The sequence below is a fragment of the Geotrypetes seraphini genome, chromosome 5 (assembly GCF_902459505.1).
Source record: "Geotrypetes seraphini chromosome 5, aGeoSer1.1, whole genome shotgun sequence".
Taxonomy (NCBI): domain Eukaryota; kingdom Metazoa; phylum Chordata; class Amphibia; order Gymnophiona; family Dermophiidae; genus Geotrypetes; species Geotrypetes seraphini.
This window is the reverse complement of record NC_047088.1, coordinates 91,220,881-91,239,624: the sequence shown is the minus strand read 5'-3', so window position 1 is coordinate 91,239,624 and position 18,744 is coordinate 91,220,881. Positions and strand designations below refer to the sequence as shown.

Here is an 18,744-nt window from a genome sequence, read left to right as displayed (position 1 = left end):
TAATTGTGTAAGTGCTGGTCGCTTATTTGTTTGTGTTTTTTTATATGTATTTTATATACTTTTTATTGTGTATGTTTAAATTGTGAGCCACCTTGGGAAAGGTGGGTTATAAATAAAACAAAACAAAAAAACAAACATATAAGTTACAATACTGCCCGTTCTCTGCACAAACTCTACTCTAAAGTAAAGGACACATCTAATTGCATGAGGTAATTTTACAAAGAGGCCATTTATGTGCACATACCACCATATAGGCATGAAAATTCCATTTGTGTCTGGAATGCTGCCGTAACAGAATGAAACTAGCAGCTACTATTTTTTTGTGTGTGTGGGGGACTACACATTCTGTCATAACTAGCAGTCCTAAAGAGAAAAATGGGCACATGCCTAAAATAGTAACATACAAATGAGAAAGGTGATAATAGGTTTTTCTGGTCAATGAGTGTGTTTTATTCTCAGTCATACTTTACAGCTGGCAGGTGAGGTATAGCATGCGGAGACCTAGCAAAGCTTAGAAAATAATCCAGAATTTGGTAGCTAAGTTTTAATGCTAAAAAATGCAGGTTTGTGCATTTGGGCTGCAAAAAAACAAGGTCCAGAATAGAGGGTTAAAAGAGGAGCAGGACTTGAGTGTGATCAATATGATGATCTTAAGGAGGCTAAAAAGGTAGAAAAGTCGACGGCAAAAGCTGGAAGTATGCTTGGGTGCACAGAGATAGGAATAACCATCAGGAAAAAGGAGGCGATGCTCCTTGTTGCAGTTGTCTGTCTGTTTGTCTCCTTGTTGCAGCTATCCTGCTTGTTTGTCTCTCTCTCTCTCTTTATAGAGAGAAAGAGAGAGAGAGAGATCTGAAACCTGACTGGCTGAGGTTTGAGGTGGGCAGTTTCCTCAGGAAAATCCAGTGTAGTCACAGTCAATTGTGAGGGAACTGATCATACAGTTGGATTTATGAACACAAAAATCTTAGCGAAATATGATCATTGAAACTCGAGTCTCTTTCATTTGAAAGGAAGCTCTGGAATGAGAGGGCATAGGATGAAGTTAAGAGATGATAGACTCGGGTGTAATCTAAGGAAATACTTTTTTACAGAAAGGGTGATAGATGTGTGGAACAGTCTCCCGGAAGAGGTGGTGGAGACAAATACTGTGTCTGAATTCAAGAAAGTGTTAGATAGGCATGTGGTATCTCAAAGAGAGGAAGAGATAATGGTTATTGCGGAGGGGAAGACTGGATGGGCCATTTGGCCTTTATCTGCCATATGTTTCTATGTTTCTAAGATACCCTAATAACTTCAATGGAGATAAAATGGCTCCTCCTAAACAAAGCATGGAAACCGTTGATTCAAAAGAAAGCACAAAAAGGACTGCTGCTGAGGACCAACATCATCTCTCCCTCCCTCCCCGCAAAGTTTTAGAAAATGACCTAGGAAGAAAAGTTGGACTAATGGAGGGAGGGACAGAGAGAGAAATGTTGGTTGGGGAAGGGAATGGGGTCCAGAGGAGAGAAAGCATACAGGAGGCATAAAGAAAGAAATGTTGGATGCATAGTCAGAAGGAAATGCAACCAGAGACTCATGAAATCACCAAAGGTAGAAAAAATAATTTTATTTTCAATTTAGTGATCAAAATGTGTAAGTTTTTTTAATTTATATCTGCTGTCTATATTTTTCTCTCTCTTTGTCTATTTTTCTATAGTTGTTACTAATTGCATATTTAAAAGTCATCTGCCTTGACCTCTTTGAAAACCCTCCGAATATAAATAATTAACATTTTCTCTGCATACAATGTGCTTTGTTTTTTTTTTAATTTTGTGGTTACCATTATGTATTAATAAAATTATATTGTGTGTATATGAAAAATGGATGGAAGAAATTGCATTACAATTAGTACTAATATTATGGGGGTGGGGTCGGGGGGAGCTGGAGCAGGGGTACTCCTTTGGTATTTTTTAGGTTTAGAGCAGCGGTCTCAAACACGCGGCCCATGGGCCGCATGTGGCTCTCCTGGTTTTATTTGCGGCCCGCGGTCTGGAGGCCATCATTCTCTTTATTTTGGAGCAGTAGCCGGCTCGTTCGCTCAAAGCCGCGGGTTGGCGGCTCCTTGCGCTAACCGCGCCTGCGTCTGAAGCCTCTCTGATGTCACAACATCAGAGAGACTTCAAACGCAGGCGCGGATCTCGCAAGGAGCCGCCACCTGCGGCTTTGAACGAACGAGCCGCCAGACACGCTGCTGCTCCAGTGGCGTACCAAGAGGGGGCGGTCCACTGTTCTCTTCCCTGCAGGGCCGACCAACTCTGGTGGCCTGATGTCAATTCTGACGTCGAGAGGACGTTCTGGCTAGCCAATCGCTGCCTGGCTGCCCGGAACGTCCTTTCCAACGTTAGAATTGACATCGGGCAGCGAGAGTTGGTCGGCCCCGTGCAGAAGAGAAGCAGGGAGATGGCCTGTTCCAGATAGCAGCAGCAGCAGCAGCAGCCTATTCCGCGGCGCCGGTGTCATGGGGGAGGGCAGGAAGGAAGGAAGAAAGAAGGTGAGGTGGGGGCAGGGAGCAAGAAAAAAAGCAAAAAATGGGGCACGGAGGAAGGAAGAAAGGAGGGGGGACAGGGAACCAGAAACAAAGCAAAAAATGGGGCACGGAATCAGAGAAAGAAAGAAAGAAAAAGTTGGGGGAGGGAATGAGGTCTGGAGAAGAGGAAGCATACAGGAGGCTGAAAGAAGGGAAGAAGTATTGGATGCACAGTCAGAAGAATAAAGTGCAACCAGAGACTGATGAAATTACCAAACAAAAGTAGGAAAATTATTTTATTTTCAATTTAGTGATTGAAATGTGCCAGTTTTGAGAAAGAAAAGATATTGAACTTTAACTGTGAGTGCTGCAGAAAAAAATAGAGTACAGTGGTGCCTCACACAACGAACTTAATTCGTTCCAGGAGCAAGTTTGTTATGCGAAAAGTTCGTTATGTGAAACGCGTTTTCCCATAACAATACATGTTAAAAAAAATAATTCGTTCTGTAGCATAAAATATGCTAAGATGGCAGTGTTTTTCAACCTTTTTTGGGCAAAGGCACACTTGTTTCATGAAAAAAATCACGAGGCACACCACCATTAGAAAATGTTAAAAAATTTAACTCTCTGCCTATATTGACTATATATAAAGTACCGTATTTGCCGGCGTATAAGACGACTTTTTAGTACCTTAAAATCATCCCCAAAGTCGGGGGTCGTCTTATACGCCGGGTACAGTTTACATGCCCTTACTTGCAGGGCTGGATGTACTCAGTCGCGCGGCTCTTCTTCTCCCTACCTTCTCTGCTTGCAGCACAGAGCCGAACGGAAGTCTTCCCGATGTCAGCGCTGACGTCGGAGGGGAGGGAGGGCTTAAACAAAGCCCTCCCTCCCTCCGACGTCAGCGCTGACGTCGGGAAGATTTCCGTTCGGCTCTGTGCTGCAGGCATGGCAGGTAAGGAGAAGGAGAGTAGCCTCGCGGTTCGAGGGGCGGCCGCCCCGCCCCGCCCCGGTTGCAGCACAGCCGGCCAGGTTCCCTTACTTTTGTGGCACTTCCCCGACCGACTGATAACAGCCCGGGTCCGACAATCCTCCCTGCCCTGTAGCCGCGAATCTAAATACCTTCTTACAGCAGCTGTAAGAAGGTAATTTAGATTCGCGGTTAAGGGCAGGGAGGTTTGTCGGACCGGGGCTGTTGTCGGTCGGTCGGGGAAGTGCCACAAAAGTAAGGGAACCTGGCCGGCTGTGCTGCACCCGGGGCGGTAGAGAAGGTGTGCGGAAGAAGGGGTCGTCTTATACGGCGAGTATAACACAAAACTCTATTTTTTAACTGAAAGTTGGGGGGTCGTCTTATACGCCCAGTCGTCCTATACGCCGGCAAATACGGTAATTCTCTTGAATAGGAATCAAATAAACACAAAGAAAGTATTTTATAATTACTTTATTACGAAATAAAAATTATAAAAATTATAAAATACTTTATTCAGTGCGAAACCTGGGCCTGTTTGGCTGAACACAAAGCTGATATTCTGGCTGGAATCGAAGAAAGACACACAAGTAGCTCTTCGTCAACAGCTCTCAGTCTCTCTCTGTATTTGGTTTTTATAGCATACAAAAATAGACAAATATACCCTCCAATCTTTTTATTAAACCACAATAGCAGTTTTTAGCGCAGGGAGCTGCGCTGAATGTCCAGCGCTGCTCTTGACGCTCATAGGCTCCCTGCGCTAAAAACCACTATTGCGGTTTAGTAAAAGGGGACCATATTGTAAAATATAGACAGCAGATATAAATTCAGAACTGTGCATAGTAAGTGAAGGGAAGTTTTCATCTCTGGGAATTTACCCAGTTAACTATTAAGTTATTTGGGCAAATTCCTTTGAAAACGGTGGTAATACTGCCTCCACTTTGCTAAATTTAAAATAAAATCATTTTTCCTACCTTGTCTGGTGATTTCTGGTTGCACTTTCTTCTTCTGACTGTGCATCCAATCTTTCTTCCCTTCTATCAGCCTGTATGCTTTCTCTCCTCCACACCTCATTCCCTCCCCCAACTTTTTCTTCCTCTCTCCCTGACCTTTCTTTCTTTTTTTCTGTTTCTCTTCTTTCCTTCTGTTTCCCTGCCTGCCCCCTTTCTTTCTTTCTCCCTGCCGTTCCCCAAGCCACTGCCATTGCCGCTGCCATCGGGGAACAGGACCCACCAATGGATAACAGGCCCCAAAGCCGACGCCGACGCATGCTCTCCCTGACGTCAATTCTACAATCGGAGAGGAAGTTCCGCCCAGCCAGGCAGCGATTGGCTGGCCCGAACTTCCTCTCCGACTGCAGAATTGACGTCGGGGAGAAGAAGACTTATCGGCTCGATAGATTAGATCGCCAAGACAAAGTGAGTCCTGGGTGATCGACTCACTTTGCCTTGGCGAGCTACTGGCGCCCCTGCCTCGGGTCCCCTGTCAGCTCCGGGCCCGGCGGCCCTGCGGCACACCAGGCAACATCTCGCGGCACACTAGTGTGCCGCGGAACAGCGGTTGAAAAACACTGCTCTAGGGTATACATATTCAGGGCTTCCAGTCTCTCCTCATACGTTTTCTGGTGCAAGCCTCCTATCATTTTCGTCGCCCTCCTCTGGACCGCCTCACGTCTTCTTACGTCTTTCGCCAGATATGGTCTCCAAAACTGAACACAATACTCCAAGTGGGGCCTCACCAACGACCTGTACAGGGGCATCAACAACTTCTTCCTTCTACTGACTACGCCTCTCTTTATACAGCCCAGCATCCTTCTGGCAGCAGCCACTGCCTTGTCACACTGTTTTTTCGCCTTTAGATCTTCGGACACTATAACCCCAAGGTCCCTCTCCCCGTCCGTGCATATCAGCTTCTCTCCTCCCAGCATATACGGTTCCTTCCTATTATTAATCCCCAAATGCATTACTCTGCATTTCTTTGCATTGAATTTTAGTTGCCAGGCATTAGACCATTCCTCTAACTTTTGCAGATCCTTTTTCATATTTTCCACTCCCTCTTCGATGTCTACTCTATTACAAATCTTGGTATCATCTGCAAAAAGGCACACTTTTCCTTCTAACCCTTCAGCAATGTCACTCACAAACATATTGAACAGGATTGGCCCCAGCACCGAACCCTGAGGGAGTCCACTAGTCACTTTTCCTTCCTTCGAGCGACTTCCATTAACCACCACCCTCTGGCGTCTGTCCGACAGCCAGTTTCTGACCCAGTTCACCACTTTGGGTCCTAACTTCAGCCCTTCAAGTTTGTTCAACAGCCTCCTATGAGGAACTGTATCAAAGGTTTTGCTGAAATCCAAGTAAATTACATCTAGCATATGTCCTCGATCCAGCTCTCTGGTCACCCAATCAAAAAATTCAATCAGGTTCGTTTGGCACGATTTACCTTTTGTAAAGCCATGTTGCCTCGGATCCTGTAACCCATTAGATTCAAGGAAGTACACTATCCTTTCTTTCAGCAACACTTCCATTATTTTTCCAACAACTGAAGTGAGGCTCACCGGCCTGTAGTTTTCTGCTTCATCCCTGTGACCACTTTTATGAATAGGGACCACATCCGACCTCCTCCAATCCCCAGGAATCACTCCCGTCTCCAGAGATTTGTTGAACAAGTCTTTAATAGGACTCGCCAGAACCTCTCTGAGCTCCCTTAGTATCCTGGGATAGATCCCGTCTGGTCCCATCGCTTTGTCCACCTTCAGTTTTTCAAGTTGCTCATACCAAGTAAGGTTGGAAAGACACCAAATAAGAGTGCAAAACATGTACATTGAAAAAGCTGCCGCAGAATAGATTCAGATAAGGTACTACTGAAGGAGGTATCCTCAGGAGCCTGAATGGAGCTGAAAGAAAGAAAATCAGGTGACGCTGTCGGAGCCATGCAGCCATCAACTATCTTCTGAGCCTCAGTGAAGGCTGCTGAGCCAATATCATAGAAGCAGCTAAAGTATCCTGTATGGAAGGAATGAAACTAAAACAGTTTAATGGTAATTAGACTGCTGCCCTTGTATTTAGAGCTAAAGCCTCAGTACCCTGAGGTTGTGGGTTCAAATCCTGCACTGCTCCTTGTGACCATAAGCAAGCTACTCAATCCTCCATTGCTCCAGATACGTTAGATAGATTGTGAGCCCAACAGGACAGATAGGGAAAATGCTTGAGTATCTTACTGTAAACCACTTAGATAATCTTGATAGACGGTAACAGAACTATCTAAAATAAATAACCTTGATAGGCAGTATTAGAACTATCTAAAATAAATAAATTAATAAATAAGCAAACTCAATGCTCGATAGACCCTACAGTCTGTGCCTTGTATGTGGCAGGACCAAGAGTCCAGTGTTGGGTCGACTTTCATAATTTATACCCTGACAATGGCAAGGACCAGTACAGATCCAGACTGCATATATAGAATCTCATGAGCTAACCTTATCGGGCTGACTGGATGGACTGTAAAGGTTATCTGCTGTCATCTACCCTGTATTATATTACCATGATGTTGTGAAAGGAAAAGCGATGCAGATAAGAGTTAAGTTGACCCGAAACCTACAACTTTCTGGAATTGCACATACAGCCAGCCATATGAGATGGCTGCAATCATGCAGCAAAAAGGATACTGCCCTTATAAGGAAGCTGCCCTTATAAGGAAATCTCTACCTTTAAAAGGACATATAAATAAGCCACTACTAGCTCTAAAAGTAATAGTACAAGGTTAAGAAGATATAATTTCACATACCCCCTTTCTGAAATTGGCCTCAAAGTGTTGTAGATATGATATGCAGGCCTGCTTATGTACCTGAGGCAAATGGAGTTAAGTGACTTGCCTGGTGTCCTAAGGAGCTGCATTAGAAAACAAACTCAGTTCCCCTTGTCCTCAGGTCACTGCACTAACTGTTAACTCTTCCACTATCTCAAGCAGCTCAAAAGGCCTTAAAGGCTTTAGCCCAAATACTACCTAGAAGAATGCTGTGTAGCACCACATATAAGGATGAGCCTTTCAATCAAAATAGAAGGAAACAAAAGATCCTACAAAGATAACTTCTACTATACCCCACAAGAGGAAGAAGCCTCTAAATAGCCTATAAGTAGCCAAAGAGCTATGATCTGTTGGTTTATCTAAGTCTTTCTGACCCACACAGCAGAAAGGAAGGTGCCAGCTTAACTTATAAGATGACTTAGCCTATGGCACTAAGAGACAGGTAACTTATAAGATGACTTAGCCTATGGCACTAAGAGACAGCTGATATTTTTCATATGTACAAGTTGAACACTACAGCAAGAATATGTAAGTACATGCCAAAGGAAATGGACACCCTTGGCTGTCCATGCAGAAGATACTTACGCAGGATCTCTGTGATATGAAATATAAACCTACAGCAGACAAACTGTCTGCCAGTCCTATATCATGAGCCAAAGGCAGTTAAACAAAACATGTAATCCTCTGCCTAGGACAGGGGTGTCCAATGTCGATCCTCGAGGGCCGCAATCCAGTCGGGTTTTCAAGATTTCCCCAATGAATATGCATGAGATCTATTTGCATGCACTGCTTTCATTGTATGCTAATAGATCTCATACGTATTCATTGGGGAAATCCTGAAAACCTGACTGGATTGCGGCCCTCGAGGACTGACATTGGACACCCCTGGCCTAGGAGGTCTGTCAAAAGCCCAAGAAAGATGGTAGAACCAAATCAAAACAGCCTAGCGTTGGACCAAAACTACCAGGAGAAGGAAGAAAGCATTTGCTTCCAAAAATCCCCCTACCGTTCCCTCCATATCCCCCTACTGCCACTCCCAAAAGTACGCTGTCTGCTTGCTGCAGGAAGAGAAGGGACGGAGGGGAACCTGAGCCCTCCTCCGAGGATAAGAGAAGCCTCCTGCATTTAAAACCGAGGACCTCATGGCACAACTGAAAAGGAGCAGGGGGTGAGGGACCACCTGAGAGGAAGTCAAAAGACCCCCAGCAAGAGCACTAACAGTCCCAGCTCCCTTGAGTAATAAGTCCTATGAAGCAACCAGCTAAATTTAGGGGAAAAAGGTTTGGACTCAGACCCAGAAGATCAACACTGGCTGGCAGGTCCCCTGAAATTGTGGCTGCTAAAGTCACAGTAACAAACTACAGCTGAGACAAAATGGCCATGGAGGAAAGAGGAGAATGCGGCTGCCTCTCTCCCATATGGGAAAACACAAAGTTCTCAAATGCAACCACCAGAACCGCTGTAAGACTGTCCAAAACGCCAGTTGAACTCCCCCTTCCTAATGCTGACTGATGACCAGAACAGCGCAAACTGCGCTTAGAAATCTTCGCCACCATTAACACAGCTGTTCCGTGAACTAATGGGAGACGACAACAAGAGAAAATTTAAAGGTACATGCACACACAAATTTGCAGTTGAATAAAAAAGGGAGAAACATCAAATATCTTACCTGGATGCAGTAAGGACTATCCTCCTTCCAGTGAACGCAGTAGGTAATGCTTTAACACTAATCTGTGCTGTCTTTTATATTTTCTTTTTTTTTAACATGCATAGAAAAGGAGAAAATTGCATAGAGGTCTAAAGTGAGGGTAAGGTAGGGAACTGGAAGGAGGTGTATCCTCTAAAGCAGGGGTGCCCAATATGTCGATTGCGATCGACCAGTAGCTCAGGAAGGCAACGTGAGTCAATCGCGGAGCCCATCCCGGGCTCCGTGATAGACTCATGTTGCCGTCCTGATTTACGGGCCGATCAGCCTTCCTCTCCAGTGTTCTCCCTAGGGCCTTTTATCTGGGCGGTCCGCCCAGCTGTCATCTGCCGCTGCTGAACATTAAAAAAAAACCCCAAAAAACGGCTTGGAGATTTCAGCCCGTAGCGAACTTATGCTCCGGGCTCTAATGTGTGCGTGCCGGCTTCTCTTCTCTTCCCTCCGAAACCGGAAGTTATGTCCGGGGGGTGGGGAGGGAGAAGGGAAGCCGGCACGCACATGTTGAGAGCCCTGAAGCAAGCGTTCGTTACGGGCTAATGTGGGAGACAGGTTAGTGAAGCATTTGTTCTTCTTCCTGCCGGGTCCTGCCTACTTTCTGTTTCCGCGAAGGCAGGACCCGGCAGCATTTCCCCCAATAGGTTGATCACGATCTTGGGCTGATCAGCCTTCCTCTTCCCGATGGCAGAATTGACGTCAGGGAGAGGAATGCTGGTTGGCCGAAGCAGGGAGAGCTTGGGGCCTGTTATTGGTGGTGTTTGGGTCCTGGTCCCCGATGGCAATGGCAGTGGCAGTGGCTTGGGGGAGGGCAGGGAGAAAGAAAGAAAAAGGGCAGGCAGGGAGACAGAAGGAAAGAAGAGAAACAGAAAAAAAAGAAAGGGAGGCAGAGAGAAAGAAAGGGCAGGGAAGAGGAAGGAAAAGTTGGGGGAAGGAATGAGGTCTGGAGGAGAGGAAGCATACAGGCTAAAAGAAGGGAAGAAAGATTGTTTGCACAGTCAGAAGAAGAAAGTGCAACCAGAGACTCATGAAATCACCAGATAAGGTAGGAAAAATGATTTTATTTTAAATTTAGTGATCAAAATGTGTCTGAATTTATATCTGTTGTCTATATTTTACACTAAGGTCCCCTTTTACTAAACCGCAATAGAGGTTTTTAGCGCAGGGAGCCTATGAGTGTCGAGAGCAGCGCTGGGCATTCAGCGCAGCTCCCTGCGCTAAAAACTGCTATCGTGGTTTAGTAAAAAGGGAGGGAGGTATATTTGTCTATTTTTGTATGGTTGTTACTGAGGTGATAGTGCATAGAGTAATCTGCTTTGACCTCTTTGAAAAACCCTGGAATAGGAATGATAATTAACATTTTCTATGCGTACAGTGTGCTTTGTGTTTTTTTATTTTATTTTATTGTTGGTAGATCATTTTGACTTGGTCATTTAAAAAATAGCTCGCAAGCCCAAAAAGTGTGGGCTCCCCTGCTCTAAAGCCAGACACCCCTCAGCTCAACTGAACTGGGCCAGAACATGAGCTAAACAGCAGAGACCATGAGCTGGTAAGGATACATCCATCCACCTACTAGAGATAGAGTATATTGAGAGACCAGGAGGCTGAGCATCCAATAAGGCATACTTCAATTTAGTATTCTCTATCTCTACCTGCTGGTAGACGAAGTACCCACCAGTCTCTGGATTCATCTGCTGCTGATGCTAAGGAAAGGCTTATTCAAATGTGGAATGAAGGCAGGAAGGAGCAGGAGCAGGAGTGGAGACACAGAAAGGAAGGCACGGGGGGCGCCACCTACGCTTACTGCGCCCACTGAACTTAGGGAAGGTAGATGCAGCTAGGGGTTCTAACATTGTTTCTTCTTGTTTCAGTGCTTGCTGGTGCTTTCTCCTGCTGTGTTTGAACTGTACATGCTCAGTAGAGCTAGCGAGAGCCACATGGTTGAAACACCTTATTAATCTGTACTGGAGGAAGAAGTACCACCATACACATCAAGGAGAAGCTAGAAATACCAAGACTATGGGGGCAGAAGGCCCCAGACTCCTGGGAGAGCAGGACTCTATGCAAAGCACATTCCCACTCATGCATGGGGACCATGAGTTCACTTGTGTTCAAATATAAATATCTTTTACTGTATCATAGTCGGTAAGCGTATGGAAAACAGCTGAAATCAGGGGGCTTCTAGAAGACCTCTCATGTGCACTAAGCCAGTGGTTCCCAACTCTGTGCTGGAGGACCACCAGCCAGTCAGGTTTTTGAGATGGCCCTAATGAATATGCATGAGAGATTTGCATATAATGGAGGTAACATCTGCCACATGCATGTTCATTGGGGCTGTCCTGAAGGCCTGACTGGCTGGTGGTCCTCCAGGACAGGGTTGGGAACCACTGCACTAAGCGATCCCAGTATAACCAGACTGCAGTGTTCAAACTGATGCAGGCGTTTGAATTATTCCTTACTTTTTCCCCATTCCAGCTGAGACCAAGGGAGTCAGTCTGCTGTGTAATGAAGCCATTGGTGACCCGGCCATCTAACCTCTTTAAAGGCTCTCTCAGCCTTGCTTTTCATAGCAGGCATTTGTCATGTTTCTGATGTGTCCAGATAGGATTTTATTCTCATAAGCAAATGACACAGCTCACTCTGCCCTCATGGGAGAGCTATGAATTGTGGGGATGGTACATTTCCTGCACTGAGATGCTGCTACTGGGCCCTTCTGGTTTGTTTTTGCAGTCCCTGAGTCCATATTCCAGCCTTCTGTCCCCAGCATCTTCAAGTTCCCACAGAATTTACCCAGATGGCACAGATGGTACTGTGGGCTCTGGGCCAGGAGAAGCAACACATCATTCAGTCAGTTGTTACTTTGGGATATCTGATCCACAGAGATATCCTCGCATTGCAGAAGATAGGGAGGCAGAGCCTGGAAAAGGTCAGTGATGTCGCTGTGTATGGGACTACCCCCCCCTAATTTTCTATTATCTCCCCAGTGCCAGCAGGTGACCGAGGAAGCATTCTTCACATACAACTCCAGCTCCTAAAAATATACTCTTTTGCTTGGGGGGGGGTAAGGAGGCAGTTTCCTCGTTGCTCCTTTGCACTTCCTCTTCAACAGAACCGATCAGGGCTGGGATCTACAACCATGAGCCTCAGTTTGCAATGTACTTATTTTCCCCATTGTATATGCCTCGCCCCATGCATTAGCCTGGTTATACCAGAATCAGTCTAGGCTAGGGATCATGCACCTTCTAAAACCCTGCTATGATGACCAGAGCTCCCAGCCAGGACAGTACATGCTGTCTCTTAGCATCCCAATAACCCAAGGAGCAGAAGACCTGATTTGAGGAGAAAAACTAATCTAGATCACACGAAAACCGCCTGGAAAAAACAAACAAACAATACAAAATACTACTGAAGGACAAGAGAAAAACACATTATATCCCGTTTAAGAGATCAATCTACCTGCTTTAAATATCAGCAGCAGTAGAAAAACAACTGCTTTTACATACAAGCGAGACCTACCGCAACCACCAAGAGCCCACAGACCCGATCCTGCCAGGAGTGTGAACTCCTCCCCCTGCAGTCCATTGGAGAGATCAATCTGCCTGCTTTTAAATATCAGCAGCAGTGGAGATCAACTGCTTTTACACCTAAGCAGCAACGAGACCAGCCACAACCACCGAGAGCACACAGACCCGATCCTACCAAGAGTGTGAACTCTTCCCCCCATGCAATCCGCTAAGAAGATCGACTGTCGGCTCCGGGCGGCTTTCCCGCAGAATAGAGAATCCTCTTCTGGGGCAGCCTCCTTGGAGCGGCTGGGGCACGGGCAGTGTGTCTGGGAGGGAATGCAGGGGAGGAGACAGGGGGAGGGAATGCAGGGGAGGAGACATAGGCATCCTGGGACTGTCTGCCAAGTCTCTTCCCTGAAGAAGCCCTTTCTGGAAACGTCAATCGCTCCTCCTAAACTTACTTGCTCCACTTCATCACTGACGCTGAAACCGTGGATTGAAGACAAAGTTTTATTTTATTTTTCTTTCCAGCTTATGATTTATCTTTAATCTTATCTATTGTTTTGCCTTTTGTCTTTGTTTTGTTCTATTTCTATCATTTAAATTTCTCCAGAATTCTACTGTTCAACGGCTCCCCCTTCTGCTTCTATTCCTTTCTCTCCTCTCTTCTACCTTCCAAAGTATTTAGATCAATGCTGTCTTGTTAAAATGTTTATTTTATTTTTATTTTTCCTCTAACTCTACTTTTCACTTCTCTATTACCCTCCAGGTACTTTAGTTAGATTGTGAGCCTTCGGGACAGTAAGGGAATTTTTCAAGTACCTTTCTTATTTCTAATCTTAATGTATATTTTCTGTAAACCGCTTAGAACCTAACGGATGTAGCGGTATATAAGAAATAAATTACATTACATTACATTACATTACATTACATTATTTCTAACATCCACTAAGTCCATATTAGTTGCATTGGACTTAGAGTTTTGGAAATAAACCCTTCAATTCTAACTTTCTTGTGGAGCAGCGTCTCCAAACATGTTAGTTTTGATATGTCCAACTGCTCTCTCTCTAACTTCTCTACCTCACTGCTTCCCATCTCATATCACTATCTGATAACCTTCACCATTACTCCCCCTCCGCCACACCCAGTCACCTCCAAGAGATTTTGAAAACTTCAAGCCCTCGATCCTTCCATGCTCTCAACTACTGTTTCACTTCTCATTGCCGCCACTATGTTATCCAAGTTTGTCCACAAGGCTGTCTCGTTGAACAACTCTATTCTCTCCTCTGCTCTGGACACCCTTGCTCCCCCTGTTCCTCACTCTGTCAGGCATACCAAACCTCAACCTTGGCTCACTCCCAGTGTGCGTTACGTTCCTGTACCCGCTATGCTGAACACTTAGGGTTCAAATCTCGCACACATGTTGACTTTCTTCACTTTAAATTTAAGCTGACCTCCTTTAATTCTGTGCTTACACGGGTCAAGCAAGACTACTACATCCAAATAACTCCCTTTCTTCCAACCCCCGTCGTCTCTTTGCCATGCTTAACTCCCTCCTCAAAGCGCTCCCTCTCTGACCCCTCCTCTCTCCTCAGACTATAGCTGATTACTGCCATGACAAAGTCTGCAAGATTGCCCTTGAATTCATTACAAAGTCAAATCCATATCCCCTACCCACCATCCACTTTCCTGAACTTCAGTCTTGCACTTCCCTTTCATCCTTCACCCAAACAACTCAGGAAGCTTCTCCTGGTCCCACTCTCTTGTCCCTCTGTCAACTACTGCTGACTTTTCTTCCTTCTCTGAAATCACAGAGGAAGAAACTACACAACTTCTGTCTTCAGCCAAGCCTACTACATGTCCTTCAGACCCTATTCCCACCACTCTACTCGTCCCCATCTCACATACTGTTATCTCTCCCATATGCCATATTCTCAATCTATCTGCTTCCACTGCTGCCTTCAAACATGCTGTCCCTGCTGCCTGTAGTATTATACTGTATATTCTTTGCAAGCTATTTTGCTACATATGAATGCTCAGAAACCGTTGCACTGAAAGAAGTCACAAAACCTTTTTCTCTTTGTTATCTGTAGCTAAGACTGCTTGTGCTGGCTTTGGAATTTCCCTCCCCCCTCCCTGCTTGCCTGTAAGATGATGTCATGTATAAGAAATGAAACTTAGTTTTTCTAGGAAACGAAACTTAGCTTTCTTCAGAAACAATCCCCATAACTAGTTTGTGAATGCGCATGCACAAAGGGGGGACTATAAATATATGTGCTTGCCTACTGAATACAAAGTCCAAAACAATAATGCTTACCATGCAAGAGAGAAGGATAAAACTTAATAGTTTATTTTAACATGCTGGGGATATCTCAGAACGCCACTCCAAACAAGAGATGTTAGAGTAGCAGCACTCCTCACCGACTTCACCCAAATCGTGCTCTGTTCTATTTTATCCAGCAATTTTATACTTATAAATTTTTCTTTTTTGTAAATTTTATGCAAATAATTTATCTTTCTATTATCATTTCTTCACTTCTTCTTTCTATAATTTTTCATTCTTATAAAAAAATTACAGCACTTAGCTTTTGTGTGTCATAATCAGATGGTAAATGTACCGCCTTCCATCAACGCGTTTCAAATTCTTCATCAGGATGGGGCAAGTACTGACACTACAACCAAAGCCATAAAGTCTCATATTAGTTTCTAAATACAATCTGCCTTAACATACTATATAACTGACCTGATAGGTTCCACCACTCCATTCATAAATAGGTCATGCTGCTGATTAAACATGGCCGCGGTGTTTTCAGACGCCATCTTATACTCCTCCCTCATGACATCAAACTCACAACAACCACTCCCTACGCGCAATTGCCTAATTTGAATTTAAAGCTGTACACACATTATTCAAGACAACTTCACACACACGGTATCAAGATCTCATATATTTATTCAGCAAGCAGCATCCAATCGCTTGTTTCATTCAGAACATGAGGCTGCATGCTGTTTAACACAAACATCCATCTTAACTCCTTCAGATTCAAACTCCGTTCATAATTACCTCCCTCCCAGCCCATCTTCACTATATCAATCACTCTCCACCTTAGATCTGCCAACTGATGTTTACTTGATATCCAGTGGAGGACTATGGGAGCAGTCTCATTATGTGTGTGAACGAGGGACTTATGTTCAGTGAGCCTAATTTTTATAGATCGAGTTGTACGGCCCATGTAAATTTTTGGACAAGAGCACTTTATAATGTAAATAACATTCGAAGAATTACAATCCGTAATTTCTTTAGCCCTATATTTCTTCCCTGTGATGGGATGATGCCAACAATGTCCAATCATCGCATATTGGCACCATTGGCAATTACCACACACATTGTGTGATCCATTAAAATCCTCTGACTGCCTCTCAAATGGACCATTCAGATATTCTCCTATATTTTTAGATCTTTTGTAGGCCAACAATGGAGCTTCCTCAAAGGATTTATCTATTAATTGGACCACATGCCAATGTTTCTGTAAAATTTGTCCTATCTTAGGGGCAAGAGGAGAGTACTGCTGAACGAAAGTGAAGGTACATTCAGCAGTGGGTTTATGTTGATATTGGAGTAATAAATGACGCTGAGCATATTTAGCTCTCAAGTAAGCCTGATGTATAACATCCTTGGGATAACCCCTTTGTTGAAACCGTTTTTTTCATGACCTGCGCCTGTTTTTTAAATTCATTTAAAGAGTAGCAGATTCTTCGCAATCTAAGGAACTGACTGACAGGTAAGCTAGTCTTCAGTTTGTAAGGATGGAAACTATGAAACCTCAAAAGGCTATTTCTGTCAGTCAGTTTGCGAAAAATGATAGTTATCAATTGCTTATGGTGCTTGATTATTGTGATGTCCAAAAATGAAATTTCTACTCTCTATAGTAGCCGTAAATTGAATGTGATCATTGACCTGATTTAACCATCTTATAAATTCATCTAAGGATTCCTTACTTGAAGTCCAGATCAGCAGCACATCATCCAGGAATCGCTTCCATAAACGAATATATGGATAATATTGGGACCTATATAAATGATGTTCTTCTAATTCAGCCAGAGAGGGGGCCAAAGATGCTCCCATAGCAATCCCATGTATCTGTCTATAAAAACTACCTTGATACCAAAAATTATGAGGTAATTATGAGTGGAGTTTGAATCTGAAGGAGTTAAGATGGATGTTTGTGTTAAACAGCATGTAGCCTCATGGTCTGAATGAAACAAGCGATTGGATGCTGCTTTCTGAATAAATATATGAGATCTTGATACCGTGTGTGTGAAGTTGTCTTGACTAATGTGTGTACGGCTTTAAATTCAAATTAGGCAATTGCACGTAGGGAGTGGTTGTTGTGAGTATGATGTCATGAGGGAGGAGTATAAGATGGCGTCTGAAAACGCCGCGGCCATGTTTAATCAGCAGCATGACCTATTTATGAATGGAGTGGTGGAACCTATCAGGTCAGTTATATAGTATGTTATTAAGTAAGAATCAGATTGTATTTAGAAACTAATATGAGACTTTATGGCTTTGGTTGTAGTGTAAGTACTTGCCCCATCCTGATGAAGAATTTGAAACGCGTTGATGGAAGGCGGTACATTTACCCTCTGATTATGACACACAAAAGCTAAGTGCTGTAACTTCTTTATAAGAATGAAAAATTATAGAAAGAAGAAGTGAAGAAATGATAATAGAAAGATAAATGATTTGCATAAAATTTACAAAAAATAAAAATTTCTAAGTATAAAATTGCTGGATAAAATAGAACAGAGCCCGTTTTGGGTGAAGTCGGTGAGGAGTGCTGCTACTCTAACATCTCTTGTTTGGAGTGGCGTTCTGAGATATCCCCAGCGTGTTAAAATAAACTATTAAGTTTTATCCTTCTCTCTTGCATGGTAAGCATTATTGTTTTGTACTTTGAATTTATACTTACCATTAGCCCTCTACTAGGCAGATATGCCTACTGAATAAACATACACCTCTTTAGATACACAACTGATTGCATGGGAGTGTGTGTGCGTTTTTTTTCTAAAGAGTGTCTCTGGATGCATCCGTCCTGAGATGGCAGAGTTTGGGCGAGAACCTATTCACTGCCTTCAAACATGCAGTGGTTAAGCCACTTTTCAAAAAACCCTCGCTGGACCCCACTTGCCTGTCCAACTATCGCCCTGTCTCCCTTCTTCCATTCCTATCTAAGATACTCGAGCATGCTATTCTCTGTCGCTGCCTGGACTTCCTTTCAACTTGACAGACTCTCGATTCTCTACAATCTGTTTTTCGCCCCCAACACGCCACAGAGACTGCCCTAACTAAAGTTTGCAGTGACTTGTTCATGGCCAGATCTAAGGGCCTTTACTCTATCCTCATCCTTCTTGACCTGTCTGCTGCCTTTGATACTGTTAATCATAGCTTACTTCTTGATACCCTGCTACCCTGCTAGCGGTTGGCGTATCCCAGGGTTCTGTCTTAGGACCTCTTCTCTTCTCTCTCCTCTTCCCTCGGTGCCCTGATCTCCTCCCATGGCTTCTAGTATCACCTACATACTGATGACTCTCAGTTCTACCTCTCTACATCTGAAATTTCACCTAAAGTACAAGAAAAAGTCTCTGCTTGTTTGGTTGACATTGCTGCCTGGATGTCCTGCCATCATCTGAAACTAAATATGTACAAGACAGGTACAAGTGGATCGATTTTGTTACTAAGTCAAAAATTACAGACTAGGGGACACTTGATGAAGTTACAGGGAAATACTTTTAAAACCAATAGGAGGAAATTTTAAACTCTGGAATGCATTGCCAGAGGTTGTGGTAAGAGCAGATAGCGTAGCTGGTTTTAAGAAAGGTTTGGACAATTTCCTGGAGGAAAAGTCTATAATCTGTTATTGAGAAAGACATGAGGGAAGCCACTGCTTGCCCTGGATTGGTAGCATGGAATATTCCTACTCCTTAGGTTTTGGCCAGGTACTAGTGACCTGGATTAGCTACCATGAGAACCGGCTACTGGACTTGATAGAACATTGGTCTGACCCAGTAAGGCTATTCTTATGCTCCTCTTTCCTCCTAAACCCTCTGCTCCTCCTTTTTCCATCTCAGTAAATAATACTGTCATTGTTCCAATCTCCTCTGCTCGCAACCTTGGAGTGGTCTTCAATTCCGACCTCTCATTTTCTATGCACATCTAACAAGCTGCTAAGACTTGTTGCTTCTATCTCTTCAA

General features: G+C 44.0%; 1 protein-coding gene across 2 annotated transcripts in view; it reads right to left on the bottom strand.

Moving 5' to 3' along the window:
* LOC117361545 (ecto-NOX disulfide-thiol exchanger 2-like) overlaps positions 1-18,744 on the bottom strand; it is a 323,082-nt gene that overhangs the window by 10,064 nt on the left and 294,274 nt on the right. The window lies entirely within an intron of this gene.